At 43.9% G+C, this 21,536-nt stretch overlaps 2 non-coding genes across 2 annotated transcripts; one reads left to right on the top strand and one right to left on the bottom strand.

The window, feature by feature from the left end:
* Positions 1-20,196: 20,196 nt before the first annotated feature.
* Positions 20,197-20,268, top strand: trnaq-uug (transfer RNA glutamine (anticodon UUG)). Its single transcript has one exon. It is a non-coding gene; the product is annotated as a tRNA-Gln (tRNA).
* A 956-nt stretch (positions 20,269-21,224) lies between these two features.
* trnaq-uug (transfer RNA glutamine (anticodon UUG)) lies at positions 21,225-21,296 on the bottom strand. The gene has a single exon. It is a non-coding gene; the product is annotated as a tRNA-Gln (tRNA).
* Between the last annotated feature and the right edge of the window lie 240 nt (positions 21,297-21,536).

Raw genomic sequence — 21,536 nt, 5'->3', positions numbered from 1 at the left:
GACCTAACCAGGTCAGGAAAGGACAGCAAACATAAGGAGGCACCAACATCCTGCAGTGCACCCCCTCTCACTCTGTCTGGTCAATTCATTCACAGAACTCCTCACTCCCACTTCTCTTTCATCAGCATTTATTGTTCCGTTTACATGCACAAACTTTCAACCTCACTTCATTCACATCCTCACCTTCGGCTACCTCTCTCCACCACTTCCCATCATCTTAATCCTCCTGTAATCTGATGCCACCTCATTCAGCTCTCCTGATTCTCAGCACACGTTCTGAAATGACACTGTCAACATGCTCCTCAAATGCATGGCAGCGACACTCATGATGCAGTCGCTTCATTGTCACCCTCACCACATGGACTGCATGCATCTGTTGCACACATGCTGCACAGCCACACATAAGTCTGTTGTGCCACCTTTGTAGGAGAAAAGAGCACGAATGCCAGGGAGAGGGTAAGGTGGACCGCCCCAGGTCACAAAATGTAACACAGCGGAGGAAGAGGCTCTTGAAATAAGTAGAATCTCTGCCTCCCTCAGCATTGAAGATGACAACATTGGTGATTCATTGAAGCAGGCTGACTGCAATAATCTCTCAGACCTATATCTCCTACAAGACAAAGACATCTTCAGTTGATTTCAGTACATGATCAAACATTATAATTTCAATATTTCTACAGTTCCATAACTATAACTTAACCTTGTCTTCTCTCCTTCAGGGCTATCATGTGAAGAACATGAAACACAGCCCTGAAAGGAGCTTATTCTTGCAGAGAGAATCCATCACAGGAGATGTGCATTGCAGGTGCCACAGCATATACAAGCACACATGTGTCAAATCCTGTCCCCAGCTGTTCAAATGTCATTTTCTTTTACCCTTCAATATCCTAATATGAGCTTAGCAAGTGCCTTAGCTTTCATTGTATATGTAAAGATTTTCATTTTTTTAGTGCCTTTCAAAACCACAGGACATCCAAAGCACCTTACAGTCAATGAAGTACTTTTGAAGTGTAGTCACTGTTGTAATGTAGAAAACACGTCAACCAATATGTGCTCGGAAAAGTCTCACAAACAGCAATGTGGTCATGAACAGATAATCTGTTTTGGTGGTGTTGTTTGAGGCCATGGGATATTTTACATCCAGCTGAGAGAGCAGATGGGGCCTTGGTTGACATCCTATCAAAAAACAGCACCTCTGACAGTGCAGCACTCCTTAAGTACTGCACTGGTTTGTCTTCAAGTCCTAGGGCTGGATTTTACAAAGCCCCCGATGTCGGGCTCAAGGGCGGGGTGGGGGTGGGTCCCCAAGATGATTCTAGCAGAGGCCCATCATGGAGGCTGATGCTGGGAGGGCCTGACCTGATCCTCCCAGATGCAGTGAGGCTCCATGGAGCGCCCCCTGCTGCTGGGCGATGGGACCTCAATTACAATATTTAAATTCATAAGATGAATAAATTTAAATGAACTTACCCACAATCTTCCTGGCCCACTGTGATCTTCGGCGTGGCAGCTGGCACTCCTGCACCTTCAATGCCCCGTCTGGGGATGGCATGCGTGACACTGATGGGGGTGGGGAGGAGCTAACATTTTAACTGCTGAGGGGACGGGGCGGGGGACAGGGGATGGGGACGGGTTCAAAGAAGCATCATCAGTGTATGGGATGGTGGGAAAGGGCGAACTTTCAACTTTGTACAGTCTGGGGGGGGAAGGTCAGAATTCAAAGGTGTGTTTTTTGGGGGTGGGGGAAGGCAAATAGTTAATGTAATTGTTATTGAGGGTGGGAAAGGGGCGTTATAATTTTATTTGATAAAATTCGGGAGGGATGTATCTTTAAAAATTTAAATATGCCGGCAGGGTTATTAAAAAGGGAGCCAGCGCTTGCGCACAGGCAGCTGACGCCATTGCCAGCGACGGATAGCCCACCCCTCCACGTGATTGTGGGGGGCGGCGGGCCACCCTGGCTATTTAAATTCCATGTGGGAAATTGCGGCGCATGTGTAGCATGCGGCACCCGTGTGCGGGTCGCAATTTTTGAGTCCGCCACCGAGAGTGGTGGCAGGCTCTTAAAATTCAAGCCCCAGCATGACATTTAGACCCACAACCTTCTGACTCAGAGAGTGCTACCAACCGAGCCACTGCAATAAATATAATGATAAAGCTAATCACTAATGTTTTGGGATTTATTCCCACCTCTGATTGTTTATCTCTTTATCTTTGGCCTACTTCTGCTCCTAATTTGGTCTTTTATGGGCCCTACTCTCTCCTTAGTTATCCTCTTATTATTAAAGTATTGATAAAACATCTTTGGGTTCACCTTAATTTTGCTTGCCAATATTCTTTCATGCTCTCTCTTTGCTTTCCTAATTTCCTTTTTGATTTCACCCCTCCACTTTCTATACTCCTCTCGACTTTCTGCAGTATTGAGTGCTCGGTGTCGGACATAAGTTTTCCTTTTCTGCCTTATCTTCCCCTGTAGGCTCCTTGACATCCATGGGGCTCTCAATTTGGCCGTCTCACCCTTTTTCTTTGTAGGAACATGTTTACTCTGAGCCCCTTGAATCTCCCCTTTGAATGGCTCCTACTATTCTGACTCTGATTTACCTTCAAGTAGCTGTTTCCAGTCCACCTTTGCTAAATCACTCCTCAGTTTAGTAAAATTGGCCATGCCCCAATTGAGAACTCTAACTACTGTTCTATCTCTGTCCTTTTCCATAATTATGTTAAAACTGACTATTTATGATCACTACCACCAAAATATTCTCCCACTGCCACTCCTTCCACCTGCCCATCTTCATTTCGTAAAACTAAGTCTAAAACTGCACCCTCTCTTGTTGGGCTTGCTACGTACTGGTCAAAAAAGTTCTCCTGAATGCACCTCGAGAATTCTGCTCCCTCAATTCCTTTCACACTAAAACTATTCCAGTTCATATTGGGGAAGTTAAAATCCCCTACTATTACTGCCCTTTTTCTTTGCACTTCTTGGTCAAAGAAGACAGAGGGTAGCAGTGGAAGGATGCTTTTCTGAATGGAGGGCTGTGACTAGTGGTGTTCTGCAGGGATCAGTGCTGGGACTTTTGCTGTTTGTCGTATATATAAATGATTTGGAGGAAAATGTAGCTGGTCTGATGAGTAAGTTTGCGGACGACACAAAGGTTGGTGGAGTTGCGGATAGTGATGAGAATTGTCAGAGGATCCAGGATCACAGAATCACAGAGTAATACAGTGCAGAAGAGGCCCTTCGGCCCATCGAGTCTGCACCGATGCATTGAAGATACCTGACCTGTCTACCTAATCCTATTTGCCAGCACTTGGCCCATAGCCTTGAATGTTATGACGTGCCAAGTGCTCATCCAGGTACTTTTTAAAGGATGTGAGGCAACCCGCCTCTACCACCCTCCCAAGCAGTGCATTCCAGACCGTCACCACCCTCTGGGTAAAAAAGTTCTTCCTCAAATCCCCCTTAAACCTCCGGCCCCTCACCTTAAACTTGTGTCCCCTCGAAACTGACCCCTCAACTAAGGGGAACACCTGCTCCCTATCCACCCTGTTCATGCCCCTCATAATCTTGTACACCTTGATCAGGTCACCCCTCAGTCTTCTCTGCTCCAGCGAAAACAACTCAAGCCTCTCTTCATAGATTAAATGTTCCATCCCAGGCAACACCCTGGTGAATTGCCTCTGCACCCCCTCCAGTGCAATCACATCCTTCCTATAATGTGGCGACCAGAATTGCACACAGTACTCCAGCTGTGGCCTTACCAAAGTTCTATAGAACTCCAACATGACCTCCCTGCTTTTGTAATCTATGCCTCGATTGATAAAGGCCCATATGCCTTTCCACCACCCTATTAACCTGCCCTTCTGCCTTCAGAGATCTATGGACAAACACACCAAGGTCCCTTTGTTCCTCGCAACTTCCCAGTGTCAGGCCATTCATTGAATACTTCCGTGTCACATTACTCCTTCCAAAGTGTATCACCTCACACTTCTCAGCGTTAAATTCCATCTACCACTATTCTGCCCATTTGACCATCCCGTCTATATCTTCCTGTAACCTAAGACACTCCACCTCACTATTAACCACTTGGCCAATCTTTGTGTCATCCGCGAACTTACTGATCCTACCCCCCACATAGACATCTATGTCGTTTATATAAATGACAAACAATAGGGGACCCAGCACAGATCCCTGTGGTACGCCACTGGACACTGGCTTCCAGTCACTAAAACAGCCGTCTGTCAACACTCTCTGTCTCCTGCAGCTAAGCCAATTTTGAATCCACCTTATCAAGTTACTCTGTATCCCATGTGCATTTGCTTTCTTGATAAGTCTCCCATGTGGGACCTTGTTAAAGGCTTTGCTGAAATCCATGTAAACTACATCAACTGCACTACCCTCATCTACATACCTGGTCACATGCTCAAAAAATTCAATCAAATTTGTTAGGCATGACCTCCCTCTGACAAAGCCATGCTGACTATTCCTAATCAAATTTTGCCTCTCCAACTGGAGATAGATTCTCTCCTTCAGAATTTTCTCCAATAGTTTCCCCGCCACTGACGTGAGACTTACTGGTCTGTAGTTCCCTGACTTATCTCTACAACCTTTTTTAAATAGTGGGACCACATTAGCTGTCCTCTGGCACCTCCCCCGTGGCCAGAGAGGAATTAAAAATTTGGGTCAGAGCCCCTGCAATCTCCACCCTTGCCTCCCACAGCATCCTGGGACACAAATCGTCCGGACCTGGAGATTTGTCCACTTCTAAGCCTGCCAAAACCTCCAATACCTTTTCACTTCCTATGACAATTTGCTCAAGAATACAGCAGGATATAGATCGGTTGGAGACTTGGGCAGAGAAATGGCAGATGGAGTTTAATCCGGACAAATGTGAGGTAATGCATTTTGGAAGGTCTAATACAGGTGGGAAGTATACAGTAAATGGCAGAACCCTTAGGAGTATTGACAGCAGAGATATCTGGGCGTTCAGGTCCACAGATCACTGAAAGTGGCAATGCAGGTGGAGAAGGTAGTCAAGAAGGCATACGGCATGCTTGCCTTCATCGGTCGGGGCATAGAGTATAAAAATTGGCAAGTCATGTTGCAGCTGTACAGAACCTTAGTTAGGCCACACTTGGAATATTGTGTGCAATTCTGGTCGCCACACTACCAGAAGGATGTGGAGGCTTTGGAGAGGGTACAGAAGAGGTTTACCAGGATGTTGCCTGGTCTGGAGGGCATTAGCTATGAGGAGAGGTTGGATAAACTTGGATTGTTTTCACTGGAACGACGGAGGTGGAGGGGCGACATGATAGAGGTTTACAAGGTTATGAGTGGCATGGACAGAGTGGATAGTCAGAAGCTTTTTCCCAGAGTGGAAGAGTCAGTTACTAGGGGACATAGGTTTAAGGTGCGAGGGGCAAAGTTTAGAGGGGATGTGCGAGGATAAGCCCAGGAACTACAGGCCTGTCAGTTCAACCTCGACGATGGGAATGCTTTTTGAAACAATAATCCAGGACAAAATTAACAGTCACTTGTACAAATGTGGATTAATTAAGGAAAGCCAAAACAGATTTGTTAAAGACAAATTAACTAACTTCATTGAGATTTTTGGTAAGGTAACAGAGAGGGTTGATGAAAGTAATGTGGTTGATGTGATGCACATGATACTTCTATCAGTTTACTGCCCTTCCCCTATCACTATTGTTCTTGAGAGACTTCAGTTTCCTGCTGAGTCAGTGACTGGTTCTACTGGTTTTTCTGCGTCAGCCCATCCCTGACCAGAAATCCACTCGCCTGCACTGAGTTCACTCCTAAGTGACCTACAGTCATCTCAGATTGAGCAACTGAGGGCATAGTAGTTCAGGGTTCAGGTGATGGAGGTGGCAACCTGCAGGTGCGAAGCAGTGACCTGTAGCTGCTCCCTTTGTACACTTGGAGGACAAGATCACACTTACTTTTGTGCTGATCTGGGACCTGCCAGTCAGTGCCTTCAACATTAACAACAACATCAAGAGCTGGTAGCTAAGGGACTAAACCCGACAAAATCTGGAGTGGAGTCGCATTAGGCAGTTGGTGTTTCCCTCAGGTTAGCACCTTCCAGCAACTCCTGCAGCCGAATAGGTCCCAGATGTATAGGCTTTTGACTTTCCTGTGGACACCACCCTACGAGGTCGAGAGGGGGTGCAGATGTTAGGCAAGTCTGCACCTCCTAAAAACATGCCTAGGCTACGCAGCAAACAAAGAAAGGTAACCTCTCGACTTGGAAGCTGGAATGTGAAGACTGTGGGCTGAATTTTACCAGCCCCCCCGATGTCAGGGGTCATGGCAGGGGTCCCAAAAAATACTTCTGGGAGAGGCCCACCATGGGCCTCGATGCCAGGAAGGCAACCCCCCCACCATTTTACCGGCAGCGGTAAGGACTCAGGGCGGCCCCCACCCCGCCACAGCGAAATAAACGTAATTAACATGTTTAAATAAATGATAATTACAGAATAATTACTTACCTCATTGCAATGGCCGTCCCACGCCAATATTCCAGCCGGTTGCCACAAATCCATTGCCTCTGTTCGGAGAGCCGAGGCATAACACTGGTGGGGAGCCAAAAAGGACAAAGGGTGGGAAGGTGATAGGAGCCCAAGCAGTCCTGGGAGAGAAAGGAAAGCAGGAGACACAGGGGGCCCTCCTCCAGCCAAAAAGGAAGGTGCCGGGAGCAAGAGTGAGACCCGGAGACCTGTGTGCTTCCATTGTAATAAAGCAGGGCATTTAAAAGCTGACTGCTGGAAACTAAAGAGAAAACCAGTAAGGTTGATCAGGGCACACCTGCTCAGTTAAGAAGTGAACCTGATGGAAAGCACAGCAGAACAAGCTGGGGCTTTAACTGCAGTAAGAGTGCAACCCAGGAAGCTTACTGTGGCCAGTGTAGGAAAAGCTGATAGGATTCCTGAAGGTTATGAGGGTTTTGAGTTTGAAGGGAACTAACCCCATACCCCTCGAGTGGGACAAGCAAGCCCATAGAAATTCTCAGGGACACAGGGCCCATTAGATCCCTTTTACTGCGAACAGGCCTGACCTTTCCCCCAGAGAGTGCAGTGAACACCAGAATGGTGGTGAATGGTCTTGGAGGGCAGTGCATGCCTGTACCTTTACACTGGGTGCACCTGGAGTGCGACCTAGTTTTGAGACTGGTGACTGTCCCTAGTTTGCCTGTGGACAGGGTTGACCTGCTCCTAGGTAATTGTCTGGCGGGGATGAAGGTGGTAGCCCCCCCAGTGGGGAAAGAAAGACTGCAGGAGGTTAGAGAGACAGGGCAGTGGCAGGAGACGGACCCTGCAGTTTCCCTGAATGTGTTGTGGATCAGGCCATGATCAAAACAGCTCCCCCAGAGGAGACTGCATTGGCACTGCAGGCAAATGACCATGAGGTCTGCCTGTCCAAGACTTTCTTTGGAATGTTCGGAGACCCAGGGAATAAATTAAATGGATTTTCCCTAGCTGAGGCTCAGCGAGTCGACCTAGTATTGCGAGTGTTCACATGGGCTGCCCAGTCTGAAAGTGAAGCAGACGGAGTCCCTGATTGCTACTATTTAAAGAATGAGGTACTGATGAGGAAATGGAGTTCTCACAGAGCTGAGAGAAAGGAGTGGGCAGTAATTCACCAGTTAGTGGTGTGGCAGAGGTACCGGAGAGAAATATTAAGAAAGGCCCACGAGACTACATTGGCTGTACATGCCGGTATACGAAAGTCCAAAGCCCGCATAAGACAGCAGTTTGACTGGCCAAAACTCCACAAAGATGTGGTGGAGTACTGCAGGAGTTGCCACATGTACCAGGTTGAGGGGAAACCCCAACCTCCAGTGAAACCTGCACCCCTTAATCCTGTACCAGTGTTAGGAGGACCCTCCAGCAAAGGGCTGGTGGACTGTAAGGGATCCCTGTCGAGAACAAAAAGGGACGGGCAGGCATTAGGCTGGCAAAAGTTTAGACAGAGAAGGGGGAAAAGTGACCAAAAGGGCAGGTTAAAGGAAGTCTGGGAGGAATCCCAAATGAAAACCCCTACTGTCTGGTCAGCCAACCCTGAAAAATGTGAAACGATAAACCCCACATCCTCCTATGTAAATGCAGACACAGGAAGCACCCCACGAGAGTTGCTAAAAGTATTTACAGGAACCTGTAGAGACAAAGAAAGACCTCTATGGGCAAATAAAATAAATTTCCAGATCTTGGCTGGAAAGACATTTGCATATTAACAGACAGTGCTTGGAAAGGCCGAAGGACCATTCCCTGACACATTCAGCCCATAATGGACTTTTGATCACCAGACGTTGAAAGTAAGGGAGCTCACATTCCAGGTTGACTGCTAAGATGGCCGAATACACAAACAGACATGGTTAAACCAACTAGTCACATGCTAACCTGCTGGGAAACCTGCGTTTTTTGAATTTGTATAAACAGTTTGGGGCAGAAAGCAGAATGCTCCTGGACTAAGATGATCTCTCCTGGCTGGCTCACCACAGCTTCTCCTGTCTGCTTGCTCCCATCTCTTTCTCATAAGCCTCTGAATTCACTGAAGACACATGAACCCCAAGAGAGAACAGTCTCCGACAGCGAACAAGGTTTAAGAAGATTATTGGGCCCCAACAGATCCACGTACAGTCAAGGACTCTGGAGTTAGCTTGAAGGCTCGTAACAAAAACACTTCAGATATTGCCTCAAACCTTTCCAATTTATTACTTCTGCTCTTTTCGGTCTCTATTTGCATAGATCCTTTATTATCTTTTATCTCTATTCATATGGATTCAATTTTTGCCTTGCTGATAGCTGTGTCTCTTTTTTCTACTGCCATTATATTATGCCTAGTAATTATAACTGTTCCACCTCCCCTTTTTCCCTCTCTATCATTTCTAAATATGCTATACCCTGCAATGTTTAATTCCCAGTCCTGATTTTTCTGTAACCCTGTCTCAATAATCTCTACTATATCTGGCTCTTCCCAATGCATGATTGCCTCCAGCTCTCCTGTTTTACTATGGACTCTGTGTGCATTGCTGTACAGACATTTCAACTCATTTTTAATAGGATTTCCCCTCACTTTATGTTTAACCATCTTTTTAGACTCCTGTTCTATAACTCGATTTATTTGTGTCATTCAACCTAACTTTGAGGTAAAGAAAACATTTGTTTCGACGGTTTTCATGAAAGTTCATCTGTTGCCTTTGTTATTTAAAGCATGTGTGAGATTGTGCAAACACACAATAATGTTATTAAAACAGAAAATACTGGAAATACTCAGCAGGTCTGGCAGCATCCGTGGACTGAGAAACAGAGTTGAAGTTTCGAGTCAGATATGACTCTTCTTCAGAACCCTGCAGCATCCGTAGTACTTTGATTTTACACTGTAATGGTAGTTCTGGCACACTGACTTACAGCTAGCATTTCATTAGGGGTTCCGAAGAAGGGTCACTGACCCGAAACGTTAACTCTGCTTCTCTTTCCACAGATGCTGCCAGACCTGCTGAGTGGTTCCAGCATTTCTTGTTTTTATTTTAGCATTTCATTAGGTTATTGTCAAATATAACACAATGGAAACGAAAAACATGTTTGCATGGTGCACTTTAATTAATTAGTGTTAATACAAGCCATAATCGATTGTAAAGGCAAAATACCATTGGTACTGAAAATCTGAAATAAAAAACAGAAAATGCTGGAAATACTCAGTAGGTCAGGCAGCATCTATGGAGAGAAAAACAGAGTTTCAGTTCGATGACCTTTCATCAGAACATCGAAGGTCATCAATGTCAAGGAAACATGCTATGCTGAATGAGGATTTTGAATTCAGCAGTTGGAAACCTACACGAAACATTTAAAAAGGAAAGCTGGAATCCTACATTTAACTTTTGAAAAGCTGGCCGCCAAGATGGCCAGCACAATTTCCAGGACATCAAATTGGAGACGCATGTCTGAAATGACTCCCATCCAGGATAATGGCTTGGATAATTGAGTAGATTATCCAGTATCAGCCTTGCTAGCAGGACATTCAAAGCCATCTTGGAGCATTCACGAGTGGAGACATTCCTCCAGGGGATAAAAATTGACAATACAAGCTGAGAGAGATCTGGGTCTTAGACTTTGGACCTCATTTGAAAAAAAAGGTACTGAGAGAACCATGTGACAGTCTCCCCAGTCTGTAGAAAACTTGGGGCTGGATTTTACCGTAGGCAGACAGGACTTTGCCACCGACGTAACGAACCTGCTTCCGCCTAGCCCGGAGATCCGACCTGCATTTTACTGGTCCCCAGGCTTTAATTGTCCCGTGGCAGGACTTCCACCTGCTTGAGGGAGGAGGTCCCGCCTCAGTGAGCTGCTGGCCAATCAGCAGGCTGGTAGCTCTTAGTCCCAGCAGCGTCACTGGGAGCGGCCGTTAAGGGCCTTGATTGGCCTTGGGTGGGCGGGCTGTTTTCCCCTCTCCCTGCCCGACCTCCATAAAGTTGGCTGGAGGCGGGAGCGGCGCGGGAAGGCCTGCCAGAGCCTCCCACTCAATTTTACGCCACCCCACGCCAACATCCGACCCGCTGGGGCGGCGTAAAATTCAGCCCTTGGAATTTTGTTACACACAGCAAACAAGCTTTTGAGAGCCAACCCATGCAAGACCCCAGTAGGGCTATCTCTCTCTCGCTCTCTCTCTCCAGGTATCATCTCAAGTTTCCAAACCTGTCTGCAACTGCGGAACATCCAAGTCTACCATTGCTACAGACAAGAGACCCCAGTGGAGAAAGCCACCTACATTACTGCCTCCAAAAATCCCTGAACCAGGTGGATCAGCTATAAGTGCACTTCTGCCTGCCAGAGACTTTGGAACCACAAATTCAGCCAGTAGACAACCGAATTTCCAGTCTGGACTCTAATCCAACCCAAACTATCCGTCATTACTCTGTAACCTATATGTGTGTGTGATTTTCATGTGTATGTGTGTGAGATAGAGGAAATTGGAGTATAGTTTTATTATTTTACTTAGATCGGGTTTATATTTTAAGTATAATAAACTAACCTCTTTCTTGTTTAAACTCAAGAAAACCTGTATGATTGGTTCTGTTATGATCATAGCGCATAAAGGGTTAAACATTCACTGAATTGGTAAGCACACTCACTGTTTAAAAGAAATAAACCCTGTTGCGGTCAAACAAGGAGGGACAAGAGGGAAGCCTGTTAACTCTGTTTCTCTCTCCTTAGATACTGCTTGAGCTGCTGAGCATTTCCAGCATTTTCTGTTTATATTCAACAGTCAATTAGGTTAGGTTGTTTCTACTTTGAACACCATGAAGTTTTCAGATGCCTTAAGTTCAGTGCTTAAATCCTTACTGGAGATTATACTAGTACAGAGAGATTTGGCAGATAGAAACTTGCTACTATCTCACACCAGGCAGGTTCTATATACATAGGATTGGAGCCATTGGTCAGGTGCAGTGAGATTTTATTTCCTGAATCTACTTTCAGTATTTCTCCCAGAAGTGCACTCAGTCTGGAAATGTAAGCCAAACAAAATGCTCCACTGAACCAGCCACATCTGCAGTTCCAAAGATGAATGTTTTTAACTCTTACTTTACCATTTTTAGACTGCTTGGCTTGAGATATGACATGTTACAATCTGGGTTTTGCACAAGTGTGGGACTGTAAAACCAATCCTATGGTCCAACGTAAGGCAACAGCACACGTAACATAACTCACAGTGCATTACATATGAGTAATGAAAAATTACATCACTGCTGTTTCTCTGTGATAGAAAATGTACATATTTTAAAAGAATAATCAGTATTCAAAGAGTTAATTCTTTCCAGTTACCTGTTCTGTGAGTATTGTGTTCCTTCAGCCTTAATATTTTTACTTGTATGTGACAGTGCAGTCTTGAACAAGCTAATTATCCTAATGGGTGCTTCTACAGGCTCCGACTGAAATTATTCACCTCTAACTTATGCATTTCAGTAGTTGGTTCAACAAGAAAAGTATTCTGCCCCTCGGCCTTCATATTTGTCAGTCCTTCCTCTTTCTGACAGATTCCAATGTGGTGCATTTTATATGTGTGTATGTGAGTTGGAAATTTACTTCATAAGCAGTGATGATATGATTAACACACAAAGTGATGTAAAACATCCGTTTACACTGTTCTTTATTGTATATCGCATTTCCAAATCATTGAATGATTCCATAAAACAAAATGGTTTCATTTCCTTAGTTCTGATTAGTTTGCTACGTATACAAATCACATTCCATTAGGTCAGACGAATTGGCTGTCTCCAAACATAACTAACTGCCCTCTTGAAAATCACCTTAGCAGCGACATGTGACCTTCACAAGGACATGCACGCCAGGAGGTGTTTGTGCTTTCACATCTCTGTCAGAAATATTTACAATATCTTGCTTAGGAATGCAATGATTGTTAGGTAGGATTTAATATATAGGATGATACACATGACAAAAAACACATCAGATTCCAGCTGTCGACATTTAAGGGAAGATTGGCACTTGTATTTGTTGTGTTACTGCACAGTGTGAGAAATGCCTAACACACTAGATAACATAATTGTCTTTCTTTTATTTTTCAATTTTTGACTTTCTCATTTTTTAAAGGTATTGGGGTAGATTTTGGTCTGGGCCCTTTATTCGGCTCAGATGTGGGCTCGGTGACTAGCGTGCACCAAAACCAAGAGACCTGAGGATTGATAGAATGCTTGGCATGAACGGGCATCTCACCCAAACAAAGACATCACTGTTGGGCAACCTCGCCAGCAGTGGCCCACAGTCACATCCCGGGAGGGAGGATTGGAATGTGCTACTGGAGTGGGAGGTGAAAGGGATCTATAGTGACTCCTGTGGAGTTGGAGGAACAATCCTATTTCTCCCAGCTCCACGGAATGGGGCTGTTCACACCAAGAATTTGTTGTTACTTACTTTACCTTGATGGCCACAGGGGGATGCTGAAGCAGCCTGAGCGCTCCCAATTCCTCACCCTCTTATCCTCGATACATTTTGAATAAGGGTTCCTTCAACAGTGGCTACACTTCAGAAAGTATTTCATTTGTTGTAAAATACTTTGGAATGTCCAGAGGGCATGAGAGGTGCCATATAAATACATGCTCTTTCTTTCTTCAAGTTAAAAGATACACAAAATGTCAATTCTAAGAATTTGCCATAAATGTGATAAGGCTGACAATGAATTTATTTTGTCACTGTTGTTATCTAAAATATCAAAAATCAGGCGCAAGTCATGAATCTCCATTGTTACCTAAAGATTTGCTCATGTAAATAATAAACCATTACTGCTATTGAGGACCTTTCTGCAAAAGCATTTTTGCCTGATTGATGCCATGACAGTTGGCAAAAACCAGACTATCCACAGGAAAATACAGATCAAGTGTTGACAATTTTTTTTAAATGCGCTTGCAAAGAAAAGAATAGAAGAGGGGTTCTTCTTAAGCAACTAAAACAGATTGTTTGAATATATCTTAATTATAGCATAACACTCTCTTCAATCCATTACCAAACAATTAGAGATGAGGTTCCAAATCACCCAGTGCCAATAATATGCAAGAGACGTCTCAATGCTCATTCCAGCATTCTAAACTTGCAGGAAAAAAAATGACCACATGGCTTAGCATTAGCTCATTATTGTAACTATGTCTGAGGGGATTACTTAGGTATATAAGGGGAGGTAATGATGTACTGGTTAAGTTGCTAATCTAGTAATCTAGAGGCCCAGGCTAATACCCTGGGAACACAGGTTCAAATCCCACCATGAAAGCTGGTGGAATTTAAATTCAATTAATTAATAAACTCAGTTCAATAATACAAATCTGGAATTGAAAGCTAGTCCCAGTAATGGTGCCGTGATATTATCATCGATTGTCATAAAACCCGATCTGGTTCTTTAGGGAAAGGGAATCTGCTGTCCTTACCTGGTCTGGCCTACATGTGACTCCAGACCCACAGCAATGTGGTTGACTCTTAACTGCCCTCTGAAATAGCCTAGCAAGCCATTCAGTTGTCAAGGGCAATTAGGGATGGACAACAAATGCTGACCCTTCAAGTGACGCTCATATTTCATGAAAAAACTAAAAAGTTTCAAACAGTTATACAATATTAACATCATTACAATGTAATAATAATGTATTATAACCATGTTGGAAATGTGCACGCCCACACACAGATCTGACGCTTCCTCTTTCAGTAGTTTTACTCATCTTCTTCTGTCAGGTTTTCTTGAGCATTTACCTTGTACAAAAGTCTGGCATGAAACAGCCATAAGAACTGCACAAAAGCTATATTATTAAAATTTAAATAATTTCCTATATCGAACTCAAAACATGTGAAGTAACAAAAATGTCTGCCAAAAGATACAATGGAAAAAAGTACATATTCATGTCTCTGCAAAAGATTCCATTTCGTGTCTGAAACAAACCAAATAAAAATGCTATTTTTCTGGTGTTGAAGTGTAGTGTTTCTTGTTTGGATAGTGAAACCACAAACTACATGCCCACACAATGACTGACAGTAGGTAAGTCAGGCCATGGTAGGCCCTTGATTAGATTCCATGCTTATGCTCACTCCTATGTGTTCCTTATATTCTATAAGTAATTAACAAACTGTGGACAGAATTGTACTGAAAATTATAAATGCACATTTCAAATTTGATCTGTAAATGCATCATTTTGTCAACCCACTCATTACCTATAATCTATAAGAGCCTGCTTCTGTGCTGTATAACTCTATGACACTATGAATCTAACATTGAAAAGTGCAAGCCTCAGGTTTAACCCCCTCTGAAATAATTGTTAGGTGTTTGAAGCAGCAATGTTTTGATTTCTATTGCTACAGAAATGCTTCATCTGCTCATTTGTGTCTTTCCAATAATCACTGATATAACTGAGCCTCCTCATAGTTGGTCAGAGGCTTCCACTTTTGACCCGTTTCAGATCTCTGCAGCATAACTTGATCAGAACCATAGAGAGATAACAGGAACAGTTTTCAATTGCTAGCCCCCAATTTCTCACCTGAGAAATGGTTGGTCGCAAGTTGGACTTCTGGAGGGCGGGGCAAAGGGAGGGGATGCAGCCACTTCAACTTTCAGACCGGCCTGTAAATGGATGAACAACACACCCGCCTGTTTCTGGTGCAAGTCTACAACTACCCCACATTTCCTTTGATGAGTTGGTGGTCAACATTTTAAAATTGTAAAGCACCACAGTACTCAAATTAAAATATGAAGTTGAGTTATGAAAACTTGTCCTTCCTATTGCTGTTTATCTATTATGGAGGTACTTTGGGCTTCACAATGAGTTAACTTAAGCTCATTTTGCGTGATGACACTACAAAACACCATGCTTAATCTCTGATCTATGGCTATGGGAAGAGAAACATAGAAACATAGAAAATAGGAGCAAGAGTAGGCCATTTGGCCCTTCGAGCCTGCTCCGCCATTCATTATGATCATGGCTGATCATCCAACTCAGTGGCCTGTTCCGGCTTTCGCCCCATACCCTTTGATCCCTTTAGACCCAAGATCTACATGTAACTCCTTTTTGAAACATTCAATGTTTTGGCCTCAACTGTTTTCTGTGGTAGCGAATTCCACAGGCTCACCACCCTCTGGGTGAAGAAACCTCTCCTCATCTCAGTCCTGAAAGGTTTACTCCATATCCTGAGACAATGACCCCTGGTTCTGGGCTCCCCCACCATCGGGAACATCCTTCCTGCATCTACCCTGTCAAGTTCCGTTACAATTTTATAGATTTCTATGAGCTTCCCCCCTCACTCTTCTGAACTCCAGCGAATATAATCCCTACCAACTCAATCTCTCCTCATATGTCTGTCCCACCATCTCAGGAATCAGTCTGGTAAACCTTCGCTGCACTCCCTCTATAGCAAGAACATCCTTCCTCAGATAAGGAGACTAAAACTGCACACAATATGTCAGGTGTGGCCTCCCCAAGGCCCTGTATAATTGCAGCAAGACATCCCTACTTCTGTACTCGAATCCTCTCGCTATGAAGGCCAACATACCATTTGCCTTTTTTACCGCCTGTTCCACTTGCATGCTTCCCTTCAGCGACTGGTGTACGAGAACACCCAGGTCTCGCTGCATATTCCCCTCTCTCAGTTTATAGCCGTTCAGATAATAATCTGCCTTCCTGTTTTTACTACCAAAGTGGATAACCTCAGATTTATCCACATTATACTGCATCTGCCATGCATTAGCCCACTCACTCAACTTGTCCAAATCACCCTGAAGCCTCTCTGCATCCTCCTCACAACTCACCCTCCCACACAGTTTTGTGTCATCTGCAAATTTGGAGATATTACATTTAGTTCCCTCATCTAAATTATTAATGTATATTGTGAATAGCTGGGGTCCTAGCTCCGATCCCTGCGGTACCCCACCAGTCACTGCCTGCCATTCAGAAAAAATGTCAGGAACCCACGCGGATAGAGCATAGGTCAGTGCGCTGGTACATATAAAATACCTTCCTGAAACCAACCTCTGTCGCAATAAAAGAACCATCTGTACAGCAGGCATTGCCGGGAAAAATATTTTTCACTGGTGACTTCTTCTGTTTCTGACCACATGCAGAATCATAAAATCATACAGCACAGAAGGATGCTATTTCCCCTATTGTGACTGTGTCAGCTCTTTGAAAGAGCTATCCAATTAGTCCCACACTGCTGCTGTTTCCCAACAGCCCTACATTTTTCCCCTTCAAGTCTATTTATAATTCCCTTTTGAAAGTTAATATTGAATTTGCTTCCACCATCCTTTCAGGTAGTGCATTCCAGATCATCATAACTCGCTGCATAAAATAACTCCTCGTCATCCCGTCTTTAGTTCATTTGCCAACCACTTCACATCTGTGTCCTCTGGTTACTAGCCCTCCCACCAGTTAAAACAGTTTCTGGTTACTTACTCTATATAACGCCCTCATAATTTTGAACATCTATATCTAGCCTCATCTTACATTTGCCTGCATATTATAAATATAATCGATTGCAAATGAACATTTGATTGCAAATGATCATTGCTTCCAATAGAACTTCAAGTGAAAAATGTTTATTTGTCCAGTCTAGTACACTTTTGCCATGATCTCCAAAGTCTTAGTCCTGTCAGAAAAGCCAGCATAGTTAGAATAGGGCAAATAGCTCCCTTCTGTTTCATATCATTCTGTGATTCTAAATTCACAGTTCTTATTCTCTATTTCAATGGCTTCCCGGGTATTCCTGTACTTTTTTGTGCTTTTGCTCAAAGCTTGTGTTTTAATGGCAAGTAAGAGCTTCATGAATTGTAGTGTCCAAACACTCCAAATATTACTTTCTAATGTTAGCAGTTTGGTTCAACACAGTATTTACGTACCTTACCACTGCTATTCATTCCAGCACACCTGCAGCTTGACACTATCGCCCATGTGACTAGAATCAAAATGACCAGCACAACAGAGATTATCACTGTTGCATGACCAAAAATTTGAGGCATCAAATCTCTCTTCCCGCAAATGTTAAATAATAAACATTTTTAAAACCAATACACACAAGAGTTCAAATCCCATAACGGCACCTGGGGAATTTAAATTGAAATAATAAATCTGGAATAAAATGCTAGTCTCATTAATAATGATCATGAAACTACCGGATTGTTGTAAAAACCCACCGAGTTCACTAATGTCATTCAGGAGAGGAAATCTGCCATCCTTATCCACGGTCTGGCCTGCACATGACTCCAGACCCAAGGCAATGCGGTTGACTCTTAATTGCCCTCTGAAATGGTCTAGCAAGCCACGCGATTGTACCAAACCACTACAGAAAAATAAAAGCACTGTGAGTATACCTATACCACATGGACTGCATGGTTCACGAAGGAGGCTTACTATCATCTTCTCAAGGGCAATTAGAGATGGGCAATAAATGCTGACCTTGCCAACAACGCTCAAATCCCAAGAACGAATGCTGAATCATTGAATGTATTCAAGGCTGAGATTGACAGATATTTGATCTTTGGGGAGTCAAGGGTTATGGGGAAAAGGCGAGAAAGTGGAGTTGAGGCCAAAATCAGATCAGTCATGACCTTATTGAATGGTGGAGCGTGGTTGAGGGCCGTATGGTCTACTCCTGCTCCTATTTCTCATGTTCTTATGATCTTATGGTTCTTAATCAGCGTCTTCCCTTAAAGAGGTGTAGGCTGCCTTTAAAAGGTATCGGGAATGATCAATTTCCCAGCTCCACCAATTAGGTAAGTTCTCAATCTGTAATTCTGCCAGAATTTTACGCCCCCCTAAACAAGTGGGCTCCCACCCCCGCTGCAATTTTACGTGGAGCGCTGGTGACATGAAACAGCCCGCTCACCTCAGGCCAATCAAGGCCCTTGAGTGGCCAATTAACTGGCACTTAAGGGTCTACGCCGGCCTCCATGGGAATTTTATCCTTGGCTGGTGGGCGGCGGAGGCCTCAAAAAGCTCGTCTGGCAAAACCAAGTGGCCTTCTGGTGGGCCGGTGGGGGGGCACTCCTGATCAGGCACCCTATGCCCCATGGAAGGCTGTCCCCGAAGCCCCAACTGCCCCTAATGCGCAACACACTCCACGCCCCCAACCGACTCCCCCCCCCCGCTTGCCTCGCCAGGGCCCGACCGATTATCCCCAGCGAGGCCCTAAAAACTTACCTTTGTTCCGGGGCCATCCTTCATCTTCCTTCCAATGGCTGGGTGTAGTCTCGGCAGTGGCCACTGCTCCTGGTGGCACTGCTGGGACTAAGAGCTGCCGGCCTGATTGGCCGGTAGCTCCATTAGGCGGGACTTCCTGCTTCAAGGAGGTGGAAGTCCCACCCAAGACCAAGTAAGGGCCTGGGGAGCGAAAAATCCTGATCCAGCTCCCCAGGCCTGGTGGAGGCGGGATCGCCACCAATTTTTTGGCTGCTGGACGGGGCCCCTTGCCCAATGAAAAATTCCAGCCCATGAGTCACTTGTGCCCACATAACTGTGTCCAAAAACAGATTCAAATAGATCTCTGCCCCATTAATTTTTAAGCAGCTCTTTTTTATAATATACAACCTTCTTTTTTCCAGCGTTCGCGCACAAGATCAGCTGTTATAGTACGTGCTGGTGAGAGACTGAAGAATGAAGTGGCCAAAAAGGGATTCGCTTTAATCATTCTTCACAATAAATAAACCCTCTGTTTAAAGCAACAGTAAAAATATTAAACAATGTGGTCTTAAATTAATGTTATTCACTACTAATTCACCTGCAATAGGAAGAATGGGAGTGGTTAAATTGCTCACATTTAGATGATATCATTTGTTTTTGTTACACCCAACTAAACACTGTTCTTCAGTTGGTTACAGCGAGGTTATACTGTACTGCTTAATGATTATAAAGCATCGGTGCCAGTTACCAAGGATGTAATTAAAGGCTCGCACTTTGGCAAATGTCTTTTTCCCATTGATTCAAGTGTACTGGGGCCGGATGTACAAATCTGGCATTGCATTGTTCTTTTTGTTCGATCCTGTTTTGAAACTAGCATCTGTCTCCTTATAGAATGAAGAGCAGACAATCGACTAGCTAGTTGGGTTAAGTTTTAATTTTCAATGTTCTTAGACTATCAAATTTAACATTTTGCTGGAGTTAACATTTCAGGTCGATGACCTTTTGTTAGAACTCTGAATATTGAAATAAGGTATCAGGATTATCTCTGCGTTTGAGTGTTGTGAGTTCATGTCCCACTCCAGAGACAGAAGTATGATCTTAGCTGAAACGAGAGGACTGACCTGCTAGTGCCCTCCTGTGTCACTTTTTTTTATTTGTTCATGGGATGTGAGCGTCACTGGCCAGGCCAGCATTTATTGCCCATCCCTAATTGCCCTTGAGAAGGTGGTGGTGAGCCATCTTATTGAATTACTGCATTCCATGTGCTGTTAGGGAGCCAGTTCCAGGATTTTGGCTCAGTGACAGTGAAGGGAAGGCGATATATTGGAGCTCATGGTATCAGTGGGAGTGCACCTTATTAGCATGGTGCTGGTAGGTGGGAACTGGCTGCTTTCTGGCAGATGCTGGCACCAACTATTCCAGAATGCTGATGCTTACAATTAAAATAATCCCATGTCATAACTTTGGAGGTTCAATCCAATATTCATAACTTCTCAACTCTGTGAGACTAATTTGGGTACAATGTGGTCCCATGGTGTAATGGTTAGCACTCTGGACTTTGAATCCAGTGATCCGAGTTCAAATCTCGGTGGGACCTCAAATGTTTTATAAAGGTTAAAGTTCTGAACTTCCAATTCAGTGATATGAGTGTAGATTTCAGTAGAACTTTGTATGTAATGGCACTCTCATAAAGACTTTCAGTAAGGCCTCTCATCGTTGTGCTCATTTTAGCAATTTACTGAAATTGGGCCAATTACCTTCCAGTCTAGGGTATGTTTTATTTTAAACTTCTTTCACTTTAATTCACCGCATTTTGGATTATTGTATTGCTGGTGCTTATTTCTATCAGGCGTCCGTCCCTGACCAGGCAAACAGGAACTGACTCAAACTGCTGAAAGTTCAGACCCATTATATTTTTACCAGTGCACATTTCATATTTCTCAATGGAATAAGTGCAAATGAATGATATTCATTTCATTTCTTTAAAAAAAAAATGTAATTATCAGTTTCTCTTTATGTTGATAAAATATATTCAGTTATATTAAGTACTTTAAATGTGGGGTATTATTTACAGCTGTAACTTGCTAAACTGGGTGGTTTCCAGTCCCAAGGTCGGACTGGTGAATCTAAAACTAAAGGATAAATCACCACCTCTGCTCTTAAATACAATGCAGGGTTTAAGATTTATTTTAAGAAGCACTGTCTCAGAAAGAATGCAGGATTCTGACACAACGCCTTTCAGGACCTCCCAAAACACTGAGCCGCCAATTAAATACATTTGAAGTGCAGATTGCTTTAGCTTAAAAATGTAACACAACTTATGCAATTGTTCAACCCAAAATGATTCCTCGGGGCAGGGTCACTGGGTCAACTGCACATGAAAGCATTACCAATACGGGCAGAATACAGACATTTAAGAAAGCATTGGTAAAATAGAATAATTGGAAAATCACTAAGATATAATAACATTCCTGGATGAAAGGTTATTATTATTAACAATGCATTTACACATATGGTAACTGAGCTCCAGCTTCTAAAGATTAAAAAAAAACGAGGTCCCACCGAGATTTGAACTCGGATCGCTGGATTCAAAGTCCAGAGTGCTAACCATTACACCATGGGACCGTGCTACGAACGCCATTGGAATAGGTCCTTTAATAAGCGATCTGTTCATTTTTCCACTTGTTGATTCGATTTAATTACAAAATGTGCAGCAAAAGAGCCTGCTTTTAATCAGTGGAAATACAGCATTTTCATCTTTAAATAATCTCCCCCGCGCTACTCGCGGAGCCGAAATTTGCCGAACTTGCGCTCGGCTCCTTCCGCCACGGGAGAAAGCGGGGCCCGAACCCTCGCCCAACACTC

The sequence above is a fragment of the Heterodontus francisci genome, chromosome 33, assembly GCF_036365525.1.
Source record: "Heterodontus francisci isolate sHetFra1 chromosome 33, sHetFra1.hap1, whole genome shotgun sequence".
NCBI classification, from domain to species: Eukaryota; Metazoa; Chordata; class Chondrichthyes; order Heterodontiformes; family Heterodontidae; genus Heterodontus; species Heterodontus francisci.
This window is presented reverse-complemented; position numbering and strand designations above follow the sequence as displayed.